Below are 24,133 nucleotides of genomic sequence, written 5' to 3'. Positions count from 1 at the left end.
ATGTATGGACTTCAACTCCCAGAATTCCCCAGCCAGCCATGCTGGCTGGGGAATTTTGGGAGCTGAAGTCCATATATCTTCAAGCAGACAAGGTTGAAAATCACTGTTCTATAACACTGGATCCTCAGCTAGAACCAATGCCTCACCCTAGCTCAGAGGTCTTCAAACTTGGCCCTTTTATGACTTGTGGACTTCAACTCCCAGAATTCCTCAGCCAGACTGCCTGGCTGAGGAATTCTGGGAGTTGAAGTCCACAAGTCATAAAAGGGCCAGGTTTGAAGACCCCTGCAGCTGTTTCAAGCTCAGCCACTATAGCAGTAGAAAGTTTTTAAAAAAGAAAATAAATCAGGTTGGGGAAATCCCCTTCCACTCCTTAGATTCCTCTTATTTGTAAAGCAGGAATGACGTGTCTTACTTGGGGAAACTGCTGAGCAAAGGGGTCTGTATATTTTTAAATCAACGAAGGAAATGAATAACTCTTCTTCCCCCAGTTGGGTTAAATTTAAAGACTGGGAGAAAGAAATTGTGCCTTGCAATCACAACCTTGCAGCCTCCTTCTTTTCTGTTCTTGCCTAATCAATAGCCCTATCCCAATTGCTCTTCATCCCATCTGGCATAAAACAAGGGAAGGGCATTAGGTGTTTGTGGTTCCACCAAGCCGCTTCAGTTGTTTATTTGAAAATCTGGGATGCTGCCATGTAGCCAAGCACCCTACTCAGACACAAGAGATTTGGGGGTCAATTGTGACCATAGGTTGAGGATTGCCTGTAGTGTGTAGTTTCTCCCCTTCTGCTATCTGCCAGGCCAAGGGTCCTAGGTAGAACCCCCAGGGCTAGAGATAAACTACAAGTAGTCCTTGACTTATAGCCACCATTGAGCTCAAAATCAGGTGAGATAGTTGTTAAGTGAGTTTTGCCCATTTTACGACCTTTCTTGCCACAGTTATGAATGAATCACTGCAGTCTAATGAAGAGAAGGACGAGAGGTGACATGATAGCAGTCTTCCAATATCTCAAGGGCTGCCCCAAAGAAGAGGGAGTCAAGCTATTCTCCAAAGCACCTGAAGGCAGGACGAGAAGCAACGGATGGAAACTAACCAAAGAGAGAAGCAATCTAGAACTAAGGAGAAATTTCCTGACAGTTAGAACAATTAATCAGTGGAACAACCTGCCTCCAGAAGCTGTGAATGCTCCAACGCTGGAAGTTTTTAAGAAGAGCCATTTTTCTGAAATGGTATAGAGTTTCCTGCCTGAGCGGGGGCGGGAGGGGTTGGACTAGATGACCTGCAAGGTCCCTTCCAACTTTATTATTATTATTACTAATCCTTTGTCCTGAGAGTTGTTAAGTCAGTAACAGGGTTGTTAAGTGAATCTGGCTTCCCCATTGACTCTGCTTGTCACATGGTCACAAAAGGAGACCACAGGACCTTGGAACACTGCAACCGTCACAAATATGAGTCTGTTGCCAAAGCGTCTGAATTTTGATCATGTGACTGTGAGGGATGCTGCAATGGCTATAAGTGTGATCAAAAGTCACTTTTTTTTCCTTGTAAAAAAGTCAAAGCTTTTTGGATTAAAATTTGGTGGAACACGCAGAAGATATTTAAGAAAAAGATAAGGTTTTCTCCACAGCTATTTCTGTTGGGTATCATCACAGATTGTACTGTCATAGATACTAAATTGATGTTGAATCTAATTACGGCAGCAAGACTTTTAGTAGCGCAATATTGGAAGAAGGAGGAACTGCCTACTATAGAAGAGTGGACTTTTAAAGTTTCAAACCTGGCGGAAATGGCAAAGATTTCAGCATATTTGAAAGAACAATCGCAACAGAGATACATTGTGGAATGGAGAAGATGGATCGAATATATTCAGAATAAATACGGGACTTAAAAAGTTTCATTTAGCATTTGAATAAGTATTAGTTTTATATGATGTATTATTAGTTATTCATTATTTGTTAGTAATTTAGTTATGTTTAAGGGGAGTTAAAGTGCGATGGAATTTAATGTATCTTTTTTAGTTAGTTAGCATATTTTAGCTTAAGTTTGCAAGTTTATACCCTGTATTCAGCTCTGGGAAGTCGGGGGGGGGGAGGGGAAGGGAGGGGAGGGGGGAGGGGAGGGAGGAAGTTTATGTTTTTTAAAAATGTATCTTAAAACTCTTCAATAAAAAAAGTCACTTTTTTTCCCGGTGCCGTTGTAACTTCGAACGGTCACTAAATGAGCTGCTGTAACATGAGAATTACCTGTAAGAGCCTCTGTCTTTTCACCCGTAAGCGGCACAGACATTTCCGTTTCACTTAATCGTGGTTCTACATTCCACCATGTAAACTGATCAATACTAATCGGAATTATTTCCAACGAAAGAAACACAGCTCTTGCTTCAGCTCACTCTCCTGCATTGTTTCCAAGGAGGAGCGCAAAAGTGGTCCTGGCCTCTGCTACGCTCACTGTTAAATTGCAGAGTACCCCCCCACACACACACCCAAGCTAAGTCCAATTATTTTGGCAACTTCCACCAAGAACCCGTTCCAGACAGACCATAAAAGCATAACAGTAAATTACATAACAATTTGCTGTAAGTTCACGGTACCCAATCTGCTGGATCATTGACTGAATAAGGGAAGAAAATGGAGGCCTTTGAGAGGTTGTTGAAATGAAGCCAAGTCCTTTCAATGTTGGCCATGGTTAGTCGGATCTATTAAGTTGTACTGCAGCAGATATCAGAAGATGAAAGCTTCCCACCTTTGGTCTACCAGTAGGACAGGCTCTGAAGATGTGGGGCGACTACGTGAACTCAACATTCATTCCGTAAAGTTGCTGATGTTGGGTTTTGCACTCTAGCAACCTTATTTTCGAACCCAATTCACATACCTGTGTATAAAGGGGTTGGGTTTTCTCTCTTTCTTTCCCAATGTCTTTCTAGTAGAAGTAGCTATGATTGGGGGGGGAGACGGGGGACAAGAGTTATGCCTTAAAAAATAATACACCGCTTAAGCCGACAACTTCTTTCCTAGCAAAATGACTTGTGTTAAATCTTCTGCTCTGTCAGCAAACCAGGAGGAAGGGAGACACTTAGAAATAAATCATTTAATAGCTTTCCTTGTATTTTTTGCTGCAAAGAGCCGATCAGCCCTGTAACATCTTATCAACTCTCATGTTTTATTTGCCTAGCAGACAAGAACAAAGCACATTGTCTCCCTGAAATGCAAGATAATCGACTCGGTGCTTGGTAATGATCACCAAGCCTTGCTAATCTCCAGGGAGAAAAAAAAAGAGAGAGAGAGAGAAAGAGAGAGAGAGAGAGAGAGGGAGGGAGAGAGAGGGAGAGAGAGAAATAGACAAAGAGAGAGAAATAGAGAAAGACAGAATGAAAGAAAGACAGAGACAGAAAGACAGAGCGCGAGAGAGAAATAGACAGAGACAGACAGAATGAAAGACAGAGAAAGAGAGAGCAAGAGAGAGCAAGAAAGACAGAAAGAGGAAGACAGACAGACAGAAAGACACAGAGGGAGGGAGAAAGAGGAAGAAAGAGGCAGACAGAGAGAGAGACAGAGAGAGAGAGAGAGAGAGAAGGGGGGGACATAAAAACAGAAAGACAGAAGGGAAATGTAATTACAAATTAAAGCAGGAGGCATGATACTGATAAAGTATATTTATCATGTTAATCTACAATTTATCTTCTAGGCGAGTTACTAAAGGTCATTTGTTTGTCATGGCAAGTGTTGAAAACAGTTTACACTGAGGGTCCAGCTGAAGGAACCATGTCACTACCTTGGGGCCTGCAGTGACCTTTCAGCATTGGCAAGGCGCTCTAACTCTCTTGCAGGGTGGGAAGCGGTGATGTTTTCAGATTTCCCTTTCCACCCCCACCCCCTCCGCCTGCTCTCCTTCCCCATTTCGACTCACCCTTTCAGTACAAAACACTCTGTGACAAGTAGAAATGTAAAAGCTTTTTGGATTAAAATTTGGTGGAACATTCAAAAGATTTTTAAGAGAAAGTTTACCCCGCAACTATTTTTATTGGGTGTTATTATAGATTGTGATACGAAAGAAACTAACTTGATGTTGAACTTGATAACAGCTGCGAGGTTATTGGTAGGGCAATATTGGAAGAAGGATAGTTTGCCTACTATAGAAGAATGGACGTTTAAAGTGTCAAATTTAGCAGAAATGGCTAAGATTTCTGCTTATCTGAAGGATCATTCACAAGAAAGATACATTTCGGTCTGGAGAAGATGGACAGATTATATTCAGAATAAATATGGGACTAAAAAGTTCCATTTAAAAGGTAAAGGTTCCCCCGCACATGCGTGCTAGTCGTTTCGGACTCTAGGGGCCGGTGCTCATCTCCGTTTCAAAGCCGAAGAGCCAGCGCTTGTCCGAGGACGTCTCCGTGGTCATGTGGCCGGCATGACTAGATGCCAAAGGCGCACGGAACGCTGTTCCCTTCCCACCGGAGTGGTCCCTATTTTTCTACTTGCATTTTTTTTACGTGCTTTCGAACTGCTAGGTTGGCAGAAGCTGGGACAAGTAACAGGCGTTCACTCTGCTACGCGGCACTCGGGATTCGACCCACCAAACTGCCGACCTTCTGATCGACAAGCTCAGCATCCTAACCCACTGAGCCACCACGTCCCTCTTATTATAGTGGAATTTTTATTAGTTTTAATTATATGGTATTGTTATTATTTTTAGCATTAGTATTGTTTAATAACTTGGATATTAATTTGTTTATGTTTTTATTATTATTATGTTCACTTTTATTTTGTTTGTATTTACGTTAAAGGGGAGTTAGAGCGCATTATGAACTTGGTTATTTATATAGTTGGTTAATGTTAGTTAGATTATGATTATTATATTTGTAACCCTGTGTTCAGCTTTGGGAAGTGGGGGAGGGAGAGGGGGACGTTTGGGTGGGTTGGTTTTGGGGATTATATTGTAATTTTTACAAAACTTTTTAATAAAAAAGAGAGAAAAAAAACACTTTGTGACAAGGAAACAGGCCCCAGAGTTTAACACGCTTAACTCCAGGACCCTACATATTTTTGCTCCTGGTAGTTACATAGACTCCAGGGCCTTTCATTCTGCAATACAGGAGGGAGTGGCATTCACAACAATAAAGGAACAGTCTCTGGTGCTCTTCTGGGGATCTAAAGACTCAAGAAATCCAGGTAACTTTGCAAATCTTCCCCAATCTGTCGATGTATTTGGACTACAATACCCCCCAATTTGCAGCCAACGTGGTCGCGCGGGCTTTATAACCACCCACTCCAAAGATCATGACTGTAAATCACAGGCAGTTTTACCCCCTCAAGCAAAGAATCAAAACAAAACAACCAACTTTCTGAAAGGAAAATTACTACACAATTCCAGGCCTGAAGAGGGTAATCTAATCCCACACTTGTTGTTTCCACACCTTGGATTCTCAACCTCTCCAAAGATGGATGGACAGCTTTCAACTTGTTTTTGCTAAGAAGTGAGAAAAAGCTTTGTCCAAGAGGATCCCCATTTCTCCTAGAACTAAGGAGAAATTTCCTGACAGCCAGAACAATTAAACAGTGGAATGACTTGCCTCCAGAAATTGTGGATGCTCCGTCACTGCAGGCTTTTAAGAAGAGACTGGACAGTCATTTGTCTGGAATGGTATGGGATCTCCTGCTTGAGCAGGGGTTGGACTAGAAGACCTCTAAAGTCCCTTCCAGCTCTCTTATTCTATTATCCTATTAAATGTATGGCACATCTCACAATACAGAGTCCAAAGATAACCCAACCTTCTAACTTACTTCAACACTTTCTTCTTCTGACACTGGGAAAACATCCCTCCATCACTTTCCCCCCTAACTTTAAATAATCCAAGTGTACCCCAAGCTTCCAATGCTAAATTTCCTGTACCTTTCTTCAAATTACAGATTAAAGCACTAGAAACAGAGAAAACTCACAACATATCAATGGCTAGGCTGTAAATTTCTACCTATGCCAACCTTGGCTCTTTTATGACTCGTGGACCTCAACTCCCAGAATTCCTGAGCCAGCATGGCTCAACTTGGAAACTTCTCCCTTTCCCCTCACCATGGCTGGCTCAGGAATTCTGGAAGTTGAAGTCCACGAGTCATAAAAGAGCCAAGGTTGCCTACCCCTGCCCTAGTAATTCCTGAACCGACTCATTTTCAGATTTTGCATCATGCGTGTATTGGGGTTAACAGAATAACAGAGTTGGGAAGGACTTTGGAGGTCTTCTAATCCAGGGCTTTTCAACCAGTGGTATGGGTACATTGGCACCTGGCAGGTGGTATGCGACCATCCTAGAAAAGTGGTAGCAGGGGAGGGGAATGAGCTAAACTGGTGGCAGCACCGCACAAGCCTGAGCGAGAGACGGCTGGAGCTGCAGGGCTGTCAGGGCTCAGCGGAAGCACCAGGATCAGCACCAGGCTCCAGCTGGAGCTCGGCACTGATCCCAGTGCTTCTGCTGAGCCCAGAAGAAGCGCCGATCAGCTGGAATTTTGCAGCATCTCCAGGATCTTGTGATTTACATTCAGATGCTTGGCAACTGATTCATATTTATGACGGTCACAGTGTCCCAGGGTCATATGAAGTGACCAAAACCTGCTGCAACCACCCAGCAGACGGGAGGAACAGAAACCAAACACCCCCCCACCCCCACTGGCAATCCTCAACAGAAATGTTCACAACAATGAAAACCTCGGACAGGAGGAAGAGCGCCGCTGGGCGGGCAGGCAGGTGTCCTGCTCGGCTGTGGCTTGGGGGGCACTTTTTTCAGTGCCATTGTAACTTCAAACAGTCCCTAAGCAAACTGTTGTAAGTCGAGGACTACCTGTACTTCATCATTTTTTCCTTTTTTTTTTTTGGGTCATCAGGTTTTTGACACCTTGCTAGGCGACTGGTGGTACTCGGATGTTGCCATATCCTAAACGTGGTACAATGGGTGAAAAGGTTGAAAAGCCCTGTTCTAGTCCAACCCCCTGCTCAGGCAGGAAACCCTATCCCATTTCAGACAAATGGTTGTCCAATCTCTTCTTTAATGTTTGTATTGGCTATTTTATTCTGCCCTGTGAACCGCCCTGAGTCCTCAGGGAGAAGGGCGGTATATAAATGTTATTAAATTAAATTAAATTAAATTAAAAATTTAAAGCCTCCAGTGATGGAGCACCCACTACTTCTGGAGGCAAGTCGTTCCACTGATTAATTGTTCCAACTGTCAGGAAATTTCTCCTTAGTTCTAGGTTGCTTATTGCACAGTACATGGTATCACATGCAACTCAACAATGATTTAATACTGACCATGTTATACAAACCCAACATTTGGGTCATATTTTTCATTGCTACAAGTTGCATCGCAGAACATAGGGGAAATTTAAGAAGTGAGGTTATTGCTTAGGGCAGAGAATTTAGTTGGCAATTCACTAAAACAAATAACTCTTGGCCAATATACAGGTGGAAACATCCTTCAGAGTTGATAAAAATGTAAGATAAAGTTTTTCCAATGGTGATGTTTCTATCTCTTGTAATTCCTATATATTTTACCAAGCATTTCAACTTTAATTTAAAATAAGAGTATATTTATGATGATTTGTTTTTTTAAGTGTTTATTACATTATGTTATTTTAGAAATTAAAGATTCTAAATATCAGCCTTGGATATTTGAAGGGTGGGGGAAGTCACATAATGTCATAATGCAAATGACATGAATTCTGTAATCTGCGACAACAAATTATATAGTCGGTGTCATTTGTGTGATCACGTAGTGACAACAGAGTGCCTTTTAACAGCCACCAATGTATTTAACACTGATTATTTGGGTCATACATCTTCTTAAGACTTGATTTACCAATCCGCAATTTATTCAACAAACTGCATTATACTTTTCCACTTTATGTACAGCAAATTAAGGAGTTCTAATGACTGAGCCAGCATAAATTAACATGCTACATAATATTTCAAGAGTCTTAAACGACTCCAGATTGGAATTATTTGAATAACCACAGTTTCTGGCATGAAACTGATAATCACATCTAATTCTTCTAATTACCTGATCTCTATTTCAACACCGAGGAAAGTGCAACTGTTAAATATGCAGGACAGGGCCTTATTAGTGGTAGACCCTAAATAATCTCAATGTAAATGTTTCCCCTGTTCAGTTGCGTCTTACACTAGGGGGTCATCTCCATTTCTTAGTCAAGGGAACCAGCTTTGTCCAAAGATGCTTCCGTGGTCACGTGGCTACCATGACTATATGTTAAGGCGCACAGAATGCTCTTACCTTCCCACCGAAGTGGTACCTATTTATCTACTAGCATTTGCACACTTTCAAACTGCTAGGTTGGCAGGAGCTGGAGCAGTTAACAGGAGCTCACTCCATCGTGCAGTGCTCGGATCTCAAACCTGGCCTGTCAGCTTTCCAGCTGACAGCTCAACATCTTTAACCACTGAGCCATTGAGCCCCCTAACTTCAATTCAATGACTCTAATCCTGTTGTGATTCAGGGTCAGCCTGTGGGTTCGGCAGTTGGGTCGGACGACTCAGAGGAGGAGGAGGTGGGTGTTGAAGACCTTGCTGAGGGGGTTGAAGACCTTGCTGAGGGGGTTGAAGATCTTGCTGATGAGAGCCCTCAGCCAGGCCCCTCCCACTTGGTCACCACGGAGACCCAGCTGTGTGAGCCTGACAGCGTGGATGAAGATGACCCACAGCTGGCCCTGTTCAAGGACGCCCGACGCAGGAGGCAGTCAATTAGGAGTAAACAGAGGAAGGCAATGGGGCTTCTCGGAAGGAGGCAGAGAGAAGCCACGCCCTGAACTCTATATAAGGGGAATGTCTGGGAGGGCTGGTTTGCTGAAGGCAACCGCTCGGATAGTTCATGTTTCTTAAAGCTCCTGTTTCTTGATTTGTCTTGTTTCGTTTGTTTTTGTAGTAATAAATTTGGCAGGCGTAATTCCAGCCTCTTGCCTTCTTGAAAAAGGGGTTGTCCCTGCCTTTTTCTGCAGGGCCGGTAGCAGGCTGGTACAGAACAAATCTAGAGTTTCACAGCCTTGGCCACTTCAAAGATGCATAGACTTCATTTCCCAGAATTCCCCAGCCAGCCACAGATCTTCAAGTGAGGCCAAGGTTGATCTAATACCTTCTTTGGCAATGTTTAAGCAGGTTATTAAGAGGTATCTGTTCTGGTAGATCTTCAGTATGTTTACTCATGATATGGCTGTGACTCTTATGTTTAACTTTCTTCATCCTCCCTCCTAATCCCACCCTATAGTGTATCAGGCTAAACCCCAGGGATACTTTTTTATAGCCAAAAATCAGTACAAATGTTTTATGAATAAATAAATACCTGTACATCTGCTGGTGTGCAGTCATGCCTTTTGCTGCTCAATCTTTTCCTTTCTGTTTTTATTAACTTTTTATTTCTTTGAATAATGCATTTCAGAGGAACTTGGAACGTTATGTTTATTTTTGATAGCTATTTGTGCATCAGAAAGGAATACAGAGAACTAGCTTTTTTGTATTATGGTATCTTGAGAGTGCCGGAGGCTTTTTTTTCTTTTTTTCATTTTGGAAAAAGATTATTATGTTAAAAGGTATCTTTTTGAGAAAGAAAAATCTGGGTTTTACTATTTAGGGGGTTTCCTTTATTCATATAATGCTTCATGGATTAATCAATTTCTTTTTATGTATATGATTGTATTGTCACTGCATTAAGTTGTTTAAGGTGGGATTCAAGGATCCAGAAAATCATTATATATAGTGCAATTTCAATACATGCATATACAAAAGTTCAGTGGAGCTTACTCCCAAGTAATGCAGTGAGCTCTAAAAAAAGTCATTCTGAATATTTTCTTTCTGGAAAATAATTCGTATTCTTGCTAGGCAACATTATATTAGAACATTTCTGGTAGGTATACAGGTGTGTATGTATGGATATGTATGTCTACACAAACATGCACACATATATAAAAACATGACACGATAAGGCTTCTCAGATCAGATCAGTTCTTATTAAAATAATCAATCTGAATTATTGATTCAGATTGTCAAATCAAAATTGAATTGAATTGACGTCAGGTTTCCAAATGAAATTATTTTAATTTGCATTTTTTTTTGCAATTTCTCTCTTCCCCCCCCTCACTACTTTCTCTTATTGGTGTTATTATGATGATGATGATTACTCTGCTGTACACTGAGAGCTTCTGCACCGGAGACAAATTTCCTGTGTGCCTACTCTTGGCCAAATAAAGGTATTCTATTCTATTATCTTCCATTCCATTCCATTCTCGCTATCTCTTTCTCTTTATATCTAGATATCTAAATAGATAGATAGATAGATAGATAGATAGATAGATAGATAGATAGATAGATAGATAGATAGATAGACAGATAGACAGATAGACAGATAGACAGATAGACAGATAGACAGATAGACAGATAGACAGATAGACAGACAGATAGATAGATAGATAGATAGATAGATAGATAGATAGATAGATAGATACTGTAGATAGATAGACAGACAGACAGACAGACAGACAGACAAACAGATAGATAGATATAGACAGACAGACAGACAGCAGATAATCTCATATCTTCTATGATTCTAAGAATCAAATCTGAATCAAATATTGGCACAAATATTCAGCAAACACTAGAATTGTTCAATATAGGATGGATGGATGGATAGATAGATTTTAATAGACAGATAATCTCATCTTCTATGATTCTAAGAATCAAATCTGAATCAAATATTAGCACAAATATTTAGCAAATACTAGACTTGTTCAATAAAGGATGGATGGATGAATAGATAGATAGATGATAGATAATCTCATATCTTCTATGATTCTAAGAATCAAATCTCTGAATAAGTATTAGCACAAATATTTAGCAAATACTAGACTTGTTCAATATAGGATTTGCCGTACAAAATAGAAAATAACCTGTAGAAAAACGTTTCATTCCACCTCAATTGAGGGGTGTGGAACTGCAGCATAAGTAATATTGCAGCCATGTTGCTGGTGATACACCCTGGCAGATCCTTTTTTTAAAACGAATATTCAACTGCTGGATGCAAAAAGGCTGCTGCAGCAAACACCTTCAAATGGCAAGCACTGTTTCCTCACACGAGTGGAGTCCTCTGTATTTCTGCCACACTTGTCTCCTTTCATGAACTGATGTGACACTCTCAAAGTGTCATAGGTGGGGAAAAAATAGCAACGTGAAGGGATGTGTTTGGAAGTCTTTTTATGTCTGTGCCGCTGAATGTTGCTGGGTCAGAAAGAAAGTACTCATAGACCCCTTTAGATATTTCAGGCAGATACAACTTAATATCTCCAATTTTCCTAAAACAGAACACCACATCCACTGACTAGCTAATGGCAGAAATATCACAGGCTTGATTCAGGATTAATTGCCTTATTGCAAACAAGACCAAAAAAAATAATCAATTAGGGAACGTCACCCAATGCAGGATGGGTGTGTGTGTGACCTCAGCACTGGAATGACCCCCAACAACCTAATCCTAGGGTTGAGCCCTGAACCTCTTCCTCCCCATCCCAATTCACAAAAAACTGGGACAATGCATGAACATCACTCAGCTGGCTAGGCCAGGAGTAGCCAACCTTGGCTCTTTTATGACTCATGGACTTCAACTCCCAGAATTCCTGAGCAAGCATGGCTCGGCTTGGAAACCTCTCCCTTTCCTCTCAGCATGGCTGGCTCAGGAATTCTGGGAGTTGAAGTCCACGAGTCATAAAGTGGCCTAGGCCTAGGCCAGGAGTAGGCAACCTTGGCTCTTTTAGGACTCATGGACTTCAACTCCCAGAATTCCTGAGCCAGCATGGCTCGGCTTGGAAACCTCTCCCTTTCCCCTCAGCATGACTGGCTCAGGAATTCTGGGAGTTGAAGTCCACGAGTCATAAAAGAGCCAAGGTTGCCTACCCCTGGGCTAGGGAATGAGATGTACAACTGAATATTTTCAGTTGAACATCTCATTCCCTAGTGTACGGTTAGTCCTCAACTTACAATAGTTCATTGAGTGACCGTTTGAAGTTACCACGACACTGAAAAAACAAGTGACCCTCGACCATTTTTCACCCTTATGACCATTGCAGCCTCCCCAGGTGATCAAAATTCAGGTGCCTGGCGGCGGCCTCTTATTTATGACGGTTGCAGTGACCCTGGGTCATGGGAATCATCATTTGCGACTTTCCAAGTCCAAGGAGAAGCCAGATTCATTTAGCAGCCATATTTCTAACTTAACAACTGCAGTGATTCACCTAACCAGCCTGGCAAGAAAGGTCATAAAATCGGGCAAAATTCACTTAACAGCTCTCTCTCACTTAGTAACAGAAATTGAACCAATGAATTTCCTTCTCCTCCAAAAGAAGGGTTTGGAGGTTCAACTTCTCCTCTACAACCTGTTCCAAATAATAATAACAACAACAATAACAACAACAACAACAACAACAATAATAATGTTGGAAGGGACCTTGGAGGTCATCTAGTCCAACCCCCTGCTCAGGCTTGAAGAGGCTGTGGGGAAAAGAGGAGAAAAACCATAATACCAAGCCTCTCACACCCACTTCCTGAAGGAAGTCCAAAAGAATACCATGATGGATGGTAACTTCCCTCCTATTTTATTTTTCAACCTTTATCCATTCCAACTCTTAGATGGATTATCTCTTACCACTTCAGACCCCAATGCTCAAGAATTCTTCTTGCCTCAAGTTTCCTCTCCTCCACCTCCCACTTTGAATCCCTTCTCTTCCGTGTCTTCTTGAAGACTTCAGAGCAGTAACTTTGTGCCTGTCCGCAAAATTATTCTTTTCCTTAACGTGAAATGTTTGTCTAGCCCAGGGGTAGGCAACCTTGGCTCTTTTATGACTCATGGACTTCAACTCCCAGAATTCCTGAGCCAGCCATGCTGAGGGGAAAGGGAGAGGTTTCCAAGCCGAGCCATGCTGACTCAGGAATTCTGGGAGTTGAAGTCCATGAGTCATAAAAGAGCCAAGGTTGCCTACCCCTGGTCTAGCCAAAGTGACAATGTTCCATTTCTCACCACAGCTGAACGGTAGACATCCTAATAGCACTACATCCTTTTGGAACATACACACACAAAACACAAAATAGCTCTCAGGCACAAGGATTCGTTCCCAGTATATTTCTGCTCTTGGCAGTTTGAGTTGAAACACAAATAAATACCCAAGAGACAGGCTTTGGGGTGGGAAAGGAGGTTTTATTTTTCCCCTGTGCAATCAGCAACAACAACAAAAAATCTTCCAAGCCAAATGGCTTTTACTGTTGGGAGCTTTAAAAAGTTTTTTTTTTTCCTAATCACTTGGCCTTATAAGTTGCTACGTTAACATGACATTATGACCTGTGCTGTTTTTAGAGTGATAAATCAACCCAGGGCATTGTTTTGATACCACAGTGGGAGAGGGGTGGGCCTGTTCTCTGGAACAGCCTTCCTTTATTCACCTGTTATGGTAAAACAGCACAACTGAGCTGTTAGCAAAAGACCAAGAAGAATGCAATGTCATGTTGTATACACGCTTCCCATACTGTATGCTTTTGGGTTCCCATTAAAAAGGTAAAGGTTCCCTCACACATGCATGCTAGTTGTTTCCGACTCTAGGGGCCGGTGCTCATCTCCGTTTCAAAGCCGAAGAGCCAGCGCTTGTCCGAGGACGTCTCCGTGGTCATGTGGCCAGCATGACTAGACGCCAAAGGCGCACGGAACGCTGTTACCTTCCCACCTTAGTGGTCCCTATTTTTCTACTTGCATTTTTACGTGCTTTCGAACTGCTAGGTTGGCAGAAGCTGGGACAAGTAACGGGCGCTCACTCTGTTACGCGGCACTCGGGATTCGACCCGCCAAACTGCCGATCTTCTGATCGACAAGCTCAGCGTCCTAACCCACTGGGCCACCACCCATTAAACAGTTGCAAAGTTGCAGCAAAGAATTAGAGAGAAGCTTCCAAAATAGAATCAAGAAAGTAAGACTTCTGGAGAAAGACTTTGTCCTTATGAAATATTGTGCTGAACACAGAAGAAGGGAGAAAGTGCGAATTGGATGGTGATGGTGATTAGTTTTGCTCTCAAGCTGGATGGCGATGATGATTGTAATTATCTTTGCTCTCTAGGAGCAAAGGGAAGGAGTGTGAATTCTAGCCATTTATCTCCAGCTTCTTACAGATCTGGAGAAGAGTTTGTCCCCAGTTCTTTTCAAAAAGACAAGAACAACAGGACAGAATAACAGGGTTGGAAGGGACCTTGGAAGTCTTCTTATCCAACCCACTGCTCAAGCAAGAAATCCTACTACACCATTCCAGACAAACGGTTGTCCAACCTCTTCTTAAAGTCCTCCAGTGATGGAGCACACATTAAAAATGAAATTTAGTTGCTTCCTCTCAAAGTGTACACATACATAACACACATTTAAAAACATACTATATACAACATATGTATAGACCTACAGCCTTATATAAAAAGGGACGCGGTGGCTCAGTGGGTTGGGACGCTGAGCTTGTCGATCAGAAGATCAGCAGTTTGGCGGGTCGAATCCCGACTGCCGCATAACAGAGTGAGCGCCTGTTACTCGTCCCAGCTTCTGCCAACCTAGCAGTTCGAAAGCACGTAAAAATACAAGTAGAAAAATAGGGACCACTACAGTGGGAAAGTAACAGTGTTCCGTGCACCTTTGGCATCTAGTCATGCCGGCCACATGACCACGGAGACGTCCTCGGACAAGCGCTGGCTCTTCGGCTTTGAAACGGAGATGAGCACCGGCCCCTAGAGTCGGAAACGACTAGCACGCATGTGCGGGGGAACCTTTACCTTTACTTTACACCCTTATATATAAGTAGCATAGAAATATTAATCACTGTGCATCTTGAATACATCACAGAAGGAAGAAGCTTGAGAGTTCGCAAGGTTAATACCGAACAAAACTGTGACTGAATCTGGATGTTCTGCTTTGGATACCACGAAGGCTCCTCCCAGAAGGTAACAAGGAAAACAAGTTGTGGAGAGGATGTGTAGTGAGTGTCTCAGACTATCTTGTAAACCCTGCTCAAGCAATGCTTATATACCATGTCCTGGATGGGAGGGAGGGATCTGCCAATGATCTTTTCTGCCATCCTCACCCCTCTCTGTACCGCCTTCCTGTCTGAAGCAGGGATGCTTCCAAACTAGACCGTGATGCCGTATGACAGGATGCTCTCGATCGTCCCTCTGTAGAAAGTGATAAGGACAGGGGGAAGAAGAGGTGCTTTCCTCGTGCGACGCAGAAAATGCAGGCGCTGCTGTGCCCGCTTTACCAGTCTCTCTCGTTGTTGAGCGACCAGCCAGCCTACTTGTTAACTGCACCCCCCGGAATTTGATGCTGGTAACCATCTCCATCTCTAATAGCAAGGTTGTTGAGTGAATTCGGCTTCCCCGTTGACTTTGCTTGCCAGGTGATCGCATGTCCCTGCAACCTTGCAACTGTCATAAATGTGAGTCCGTTGCCAAGTATCTGAATTTTGATCACGTGACAAAGGTCGTAAGTATGAAAAGTGATCGTAAGTCACTCTTTTCAGCGCCGTTGCAACTTCAAACGGTATCTAAAATGAACTGTTGTAAGTTGAAGATTCCAGGGATAGAAAACAGCTCTCAGGACTACTAGCTATTGCTAAGAGTGATCTTCCATGACTTCAGGCCCCTTTAAAAGTCATTTAAATCAATAACCATCTCAAGGGGTGTCCACATCTTCTACAGCTTAATTACCCTTTATGTAGAGAAATAGTTCTTTAATAAGCCCTGAGCGGAGAAGGTGGCAGCGAATTCTAAAATACTGGGAAGGAGGAAGAACAAATGGACATCTTGTGTCCATCCCTTCCATCAAGTTCCTGCCTTACTTCCAGATAGAAAAGGCCAGTTGCAGTTCATTTTCCTGTCCTTTGCACTCTACTGAAGGAAAAGAAAATAAGTTTGGCACCCTTGACGGATCTGAGGGAGGACAGACCTAATCTTAGAACAGTTGGCAGGCCAAGCCTGAATTCAAAATTAATGCAAAATCTATTTAAGGTTTCTTTTTGACTTGAGTGGGAACTTGCCCTTCAGGTTTCAAAATACAGCAAGCGCCCAGGGCCGTCACTAAGTGGGCGGGCATTTGCAGATGTAGCATACATAAAATGATTTGGCAAACCCCACACATTTGTCTTGGATAAATCCCCCTGAATTCAGAGTACTTATTTCCAAAGAAATACGGGCCTCCCTCCTTCATGCACATTTTATTGCTAGAGGATCAGACAGATCTTTAGGATCCCTTAATTGACATTCATAATTCATTGTTCCATGATATTTAATCAGGCTAGCGTTTGCTGATGGTATTTGTGCAGTCTGAACGACAACAGCAAACAAATAACTCTTTGCATAACAAAACATTAAGGGTATGTGAGTGTGTGTGTGTGTTCAATTGTGCAATGAATTTCTAAAGGAGGTGGTGAGCTCTCATTTGCTGGATGTGTTCAAGTAAAGCAGTGTTTTTCAACAATAACAACTTTAAGATATATGGACTTCAACTCCCAGAAATCCCCAGCCAGCATGCTGGCTGGGGAATTCTGGGAGTTGAAGTCCATATATATCTTAAAGTTGCTGCAGTTGAGAAACACTGAAGTTAGGCAGCTATCTGTCAGAGATGCTTTAAGCAGGTTTTCTGATTTGAAACTATGACTTAGCCTAAGTCAGGGCTTTTCAACCTTTTCATCCATTGTATACCATTTTTAGGATCTGGCAACATCCGAGTACCACCAGTTGCCCAGCAAGGTGTCAAAAATTTGATGACCAAAAAAAAAAAAAAAGGAAAAAAGCGATCAAGTACAGGTAGTCCTCGACTTACAACTATTTGCTTAGTGACTGTTTGAAGTTACAATGGCACTGAAAAAAGTGCCCCCCCAAGCCACAACTGAGAAAGACACCTGCATGCCCGCCTAGTGGCGCTCTTCCTCCTGTCCGAGTTTTTCATTGTTGTGAGCATTTCTGTTGGGGATTGGTAGCAGGGGTGGGGATGGAGTGGGGGGTGTTTGGTTTTTATTCCCCCCCCCCTCTGCTGGGTGGTTGCAGCAGGTTTTGGTCACTTCACATGACCCTGGGACACTGTGACCGTCATAAATATGAATCAGTTGCCAAGCATCTGAATGTAAATCACAAGACCCTGGAGATGCTGCAACATTCCAGTTGATCGGTGCTTCTTCTGGGCTCAGCAGAAGCGCCAGGATCAGCGCCAGGTTCCAGCTGGAGCCTGGCACTGATCCTGGTGCTTCCGCTGAGCCCTGACAGCCCTGCAGCTCCAGCCGTCTCTCGCTCAGGCTTGTGCGGTGCTGCCACCGGTTCAGTTCATTCCCCTCCCCCGCTACCACTTTTCTAGGATGGTCGCGTACCACCTGCCAGGTGCCAATGTACCACAGGTGGTACCCGTACCATTGGTTGAAAAGCCCTGGCCTAAGAGACATGTCTCAATTCTACGACCGTGATAAACAACAAATCAATAACCAGCTTGAACAGAATCCATTTGGTTTATTTTTTATGTATCACAAAATATTTGCAATATGTAATGAATGGGTGTCAGAAAGGACGGGCAAGTATGTTAATTTCAAGTTTCTCAGATTGTTTGTGGTTCCCAAGTCAACTTCAGCCAGTTTCTGTGTTAATTTGCGATTGCTCTCCAAAATTTTCTTGTGAATACACAACCCCCCAAATACATATTTTTCAAAGTAAATACAGTGGATGTTTATGGATACATTTTTTTCTTATATCATTTACTATAGTGCACCCTTTTCTTTAATATTAGCATCAGCATATATCGGGCTCCAGCAATGAAAAGACAGAAGAGGAAAAAAAACACCAAGCTGGGGGGGGGGGGAAATGTGCAAAATGAATATACCAAAGTGTATTGCTTCGTGGTGAATATCAAAACAAAGCCATGATGCTGAAACGATTCATAACAAAAGCAAGCCGAACAGCCCTATTTTTGAAACCTCGCAGAGTCTAATCAGTGTGTGAAATTGGCTTATACTAAGAGGTAGCAACCAATCCGAATGCTCGGGCACTACAAATCCCATATTCCACAGAGCTCCTCCTTGCAAGTCCACCATCCAGAGCCTACTACATTCCTCCCTAGATCCCAAAATTCCCAAATCACGAGCATGGGACTGGACTAGAAGACCTCCAAGGACCTCTAATTTGCTTCCGGGTACAATTCAAGGTGCTGGTTGACACTTTTAAAGCCCTACATCTGTGGCGGCGAACCTATGGCACGTGTGCCACTGGTGGCACGCAGAGCCCTCTCTGCGGGCACACGCGCCGTCGCCCCAAGTTCTAGGCCTTCAACTGGGTTTTATCAAGCCTTTTCGCTTTAGGCCTCCGCCGCCGTGTGCAAAAAAAAAACAAAAAAGGTTTCATCAATCAATCAATTTCAACTTTTCACGGAAAAAAAAAGATCTCACAAAGTTGGAATTGATTGACTGAACTTTTTAGTCCCACCTACTCTGCCGTTACCACCACAGCCATGCCTACCCAGTGGGCCACGCCCACCAATAGGCCACGCCCACCCGGCATCTGACGATACATAAGTGGGTTTTGGGTTGCAGTTTGGGCACTTGGTCTCTAAAAGGTTCTCCATCACTGCCCTACATGGTTTGGGACCAGGTTATCTGAAGGACAGTCTGTCCCTGGTTACATCCACCTGAACTACCAAAGCAAGGAGGCAGGGAATGTTATGTATCCCCCTATCCTAAGGAGCTGCATCTGATAGGACCCAAAAGAAGGGTACCATCTCTGTGGTAGCTCTGGAACATCATCCCGCAGAGATTAAATTGGGTCCCCCACTTTGACAGTCTTTCGGAAGGCTCTGAAGACCTGGTTTGGCCAACAGGCCTGGGAAACCCAGAGTGGAATGGAACCCATCAAGTGGCTTCTTTGACTGATTGCAAGAGATTCCATAATGGCATCAACCAACAGACAGCGTAAAGAGAGAGGACCATTTTGCGCCCAAACAACCTCCCACTCAGATAACAATACACTGAAAAAAATGACACTGGAGAAAGTAAAGTCAGAGAGAACAATCGCAACACTTAGCATTTATTAATCGACGAAAGATATAATCCTTGGGGGGAGGAAAGCCATGGCAAATCTAGACAGCACACTAAAAAGCAGAGACGTCACCCTGCCAACAAAAGTGTGTGCAGTCAAGGCTATGGTCTTCCCAGTTGCAATGTATGGCTGTGAAAATTGGTCCATAAAAAAGGCTGAGCGCCAAAGAATGGAGGCCTTTGAACTATGGTGCTGGAGAAGACTCCTGCAAGTCCCTTGGACTGCAAAGCAATCAAACCGGTCAGTCCTAGAGGAGATCAACCCTGACTGCTCTTTAGAAGGTCAGATCCTGAAGCTAAAACTCAAATACTTTGGCCACCTAATGAGAAGGAAGGACTGGAGAAGAGCCTAATGCTGGGAAAGATCGAGGGCAAGAGAAGAAGGGGACGACAGAGAAGGAGGTGGCTGGATGGAGTCACTGAAGCAGGAGGCGTGAGCTTCAATGGACTCCAGAAGATGGTAGAGGACAGGAAGGCCTGGAGGAACGTTGTCCATGGGGTCGCGATGGGTCAGACACGACTTCGCAGCTAACAACAACATTGTTTTTGTGCTTAGAATGCAGCAGGCTAACTCACTGTTCACTGCCAGGAGTTCGAGTCTGACCGGCTCAAGGTTGACTCAGCCTTCCATCCTTCTGGCGATGGTTAAACGAGGACCCGGATTGTCGGGGCCAATAGGCTGCCTCCGTAAACTGCTTAGAGTGGGCTGTAAAGCCCTACAAAGTGCTATGTCACTCTTTTATTATTGTATATTGGGTTCTTCTTTTATTTTATTTGGTAAACCTCACCGAGTCAGAGCGGGCAGCCATCTAAATTTTCTTAAATAAATGAACCAGGTCCCTTTCAACTCTTATTATTCTATGTTCTATAAGAAGTGGAATTAGGTTTCTGGAAGCACTCCCCCTTCGTTATTATCTTAATTAACGGATCAGGAAAAAGAGGGAAAGAAACATAAAAAAAAACGAAGCGAAGGGAAAACTGAGCGCAGCACCCATGTTCTATTTCCAGCTGTTTCTGTCACTTTATTTCTCAAATGTGCTGCGGGGGAAAAAAAAGGGACGGCACGCAGGTGAGAAGCAGGTAGGAACCATTTCCCAAACATCACAAGTGGAGTCTTCTGAGAAGAACGTTTGTGAAGTGGGTTATATGCTCCTGGATCTAGGTTATTGCTGTGAGCAAAGCAACAAGGCAGTAGCTTCCCTTTGTCTAGTTCAGAAGCATGGCTGTCTTTCTGGCTTGGTAGGATCTTGGACACCTTCAGAAAGTGGCTTTTGGGCGAGACTTACCTAGTTTAAGGGAGGCGGTGGCTCAGTGGGTTAGGACGCTGAGCTTGTCGATCAGAAGGTCGGCAGTTTGGCGGGTCGAATCCCGAGTGCCGCGTAACAGAGTGAGTGCCTGTTACTCGTCCCAGCTCCTGCCAACCTAGCAGTTCGAAAACACGTAAAAATGCAAGTAGAAAAATAGGGACCACTACGGTGGGAAGGTAACAGCGTTCCGTGCGCCTTTGGCGTCTAGTCATGCCGGCCACCTGACCACGGAGACGTCCTCGGACAAGCGCTGGCTCTTCGGCTTTGAAACGGAGATGAGCACCGGCCCCTAGAGTCAGAAACGACTAGCACGCATGTGCGGGGGAACCTCTACCTTTACCTAGTTTTAAAATGGCCGCCATGGGCAGTATCCCTACAAACCAACAGGTGGTCCTCGATGTACGACCACCAGAATTGAGCCCAACACTTCCATGGCTAAGCCAGATAGTTACGTGAGTTTTGCCCCATTTTGCAACCTTTCTTGCCGCATGTCAAATTTCCGACATACGGGCTTTTCAAGTGACTCTGAGGCATTGTTTACCTTAAAAGTCCTTTATTTAGCCTAATACACCGGCAAATGCTTGCTCGAAGGAAGCTGGAATCTGAAATCTCCGCCCCCTTGCACAATATATTAAACACAATTCTCCACCTTTCTAATTTTGTCATTAATCATATTCTCCAATTAATTTAAAGATTCAGTTTCCCTTCTGTTAGAAAACCCGCCAAGTTCTTATCTTCTTTAATCTCGTGGCCTTGAGGTACAATCCTCCTCTTCCCTCCTCCCATCCTTAACTCAATCTCTTAAAGCAATACACAAGTTTAACATATGAAATAGCTACTTCTTCACCTCTTGTCAAGCAATAACATTCGATGTTAGCAGCGTTGACACCGCAATTGTTAATGCAAATCACCGCAGTTGTTAAGTTAGCGACACGGTTGTTAAGTGAATCTGGCTTCCCCATTGACTTTGCTTGTCAGAAGGTCACAAAAGGTGATCAGGTAACCCCCGGGACACGGCAACCGTCATGAATATGAGCCAGTGGTCAAGCGTCCGAAGGTCATAAGAGTGAAAAATGGTACAAGTCATTTTTCCCAGTGCCATGGATAACTTCGAACAGACACTTGACGAATGGTTGAAAGTCGAGAACTAACTGTATTTGGTACAAGGCAGATCAGTCCCTCTTCTTGGGACATGTGTGGAGTCCATTGGGGCATGTGTGGAGTTCAAAACCATCCATTAAAGTAGTGACCTTCTGAACAAATTCAGGCTGTTGTACTAAACTACAGAGAGGCGCTGGCTAGTGTGAGATCGCAACTACTTCCAAGTCATTTTTAAGGACATCTATCCGGCCCTAACAAATACTGGTATGATGCAACACAAAATAACAATGACATTTATATAATTGAATGGATCTTTAAAAACAATGTGTCAGCTGGAACAAAGAACCATCAGGAATCTAGGCCTGTTCTAGATCTACTCTCGACATTTGAGCATTTAATGCTGGATCCTGGCAACTGAATCACAGAATCACAGGGACCTTGGAGGTCTGTTAGTCCAACCCCTGCCCAAGGCAGTAGTGCCTATACCATCCCAATGCAATGGTTGTCCAATCTTGAAAACTTCCTGTGATGGAACACCCACAACAAGAGGAGGAAAGGTTTTCCCATTGATTGTTCTCACTGTCGGGAAATTCCTTCTTATTTCCAGGTTGGGTCTCCCTTGGACAAGCTTCCACCTATTGCTTCTTGTTCTGCCCTCAGGTTTTATGGAGAATAAATCGATGTTCCAGCATCTGAGGGGCTGCCACAAGGCAAAAGGAGTCAGGTTGTTCACCAGAACACCAGAGGGAAGGACGAGAAACAAGGGTTGGAAACTGTTCAAGGAGAGAAGCAACCTGGAACTAAGGAGAAACTTCCTGACAGTGAGGACAATCAACCAGTGGAACAGCTTGCCTCCAGAAATCGTGGGCACTCCATCACTGGAGATTTTTAAGAAGAGTCTAGACAATCACCTGTCTGAGATGGTGTGTAGGTTCTCCTGCTAGATCAGGGGGCTGGACTTGAAGACTTCCAGGGTCCCTTCCAGCTCTATTCTATTCTATTCTATTCTATTCTATTCTATTCTATTCTATTCTATTCTATTCTATTCTATTCTATTCTATTCTATTCTGTTCTATTCTTAAATTCCATATTCTATTCCACTCTACGCTACTCTACTCTACTCTACTCTACTCTACTCTATTCTATTCTATTCTTAAATTCCATATTCTATTCTATTCTATTCTATTCTATTCTATTCTATTCTATTCTATTCTATTCTATTCTATTCTTAAATTCCATATTCTATTCTATTCTATTCTATTCTATTCTATTCTATTCTATTCTATTCTATTCTTAAATTCCATATTCTATTCTATTCTATTCTATTCTATTCTATTCTATTCTATTCTATTCTGTTCTATTCTTAAATTCCATATTCTATTCTATTCTGTTCTATTCTTATATTCTATTCTATTCTATTCTTAAATTCCATATTCTGTTCTATTCTATTCTATTCTATTCTATTCTATTCTGTTCTATTCTATTCTTAAATTCCATATTCTATTCTATTCTGTTCTATTCTTATATTCTATTCTATTCTATTCTATTCTATTCTATTCTTAAATTCCATATTCTGTTCTATTCTATTCTATTCTATTCTATTCTATTCTAGTCTAGTCTAGTCTAGTCTAGTCTAGTCTAGTCTAGTCTAGTCTACTCTATTCTATTCTTAAATTCCATATTCTATTCTATTCTATTCTATTCTATTCTATTCTTAAATTCCATATTCTGTTCTGTTCGATTCTATTTTATTCTATTCTATTCTTAAATTCCATATTCTATTCTACTCTATTCTATTCTATTCTATTCTATTCTATTCTATTCTATTCTATTCTATTCTATTCTATTCTATTCTTAAATTCCATATTCTGTTCTGTTCTGTTCTGTTCTATTTTATTCTATTCTATTCTATTCTATTCTATTCTTAAATTCCATATTCTGTTCTGTTCTGTTCTATTTTATTCTATTCTATTCTATTCTATTCTATTCTATTCTATTCTATTCTATTCTAGTCTAGTCTAGTCTAGTCTAGTCTAGTCTAGTCTAGTCTAGTTTACTCTATTCTATTCTTAAATTCCATATTCTATTCTATTCTATTCTATTCTATTCTATTCTATTCTATTCTATTCTATTCTATTCTATTCTACTCTACTCTACTCTACTCTATTCCTTCTTGCCTATGAAAGCAAGTGTTTCAAGTATTGGAAGACAGTTATCATGTCACCTTCTTCATAAGATTAAACATACCTAGTTCCTTTGCCTTATGGATTGCTGCTCGTTTCTATGTCTTCTTCTACCTTGGCCTGAACTGTGACATTATCTGCAGCTGCACCCATACCAACTCTATTCTGGAACCCCTTATCTTGACCCACAATGCTTTGGTGCAGAATTGCTAGGGCATTGTGGGCAGTTTCAACTGGCAGTTCCAAAGCTGTCTGCCTGTCTCATTCATTAAACCAAAATCTTTTCATGGAGGGGCCTGATCTGAAGCTGGGGGCCACCATGTTTGGCCCTGTTCACCTTCTATAGTTTCTGGACTCAGGCGGTTTCTAGATCTTATAAATAGGTAAATAGATAAAAGTCAGTTC

This window comes from Vipera ursinii (assembly GCF_947247035.1).
Source record: "Vipera ursinii genome assembly, chromosome: 6".
NCBI lineage: Eukaryota > Metazoa > Chordata > Lepidosauria > Squamata > Viperidae > Vipera > Vipera ursinii.
This window is presented reverse-complemented; position numbering follows the sequence as displayed.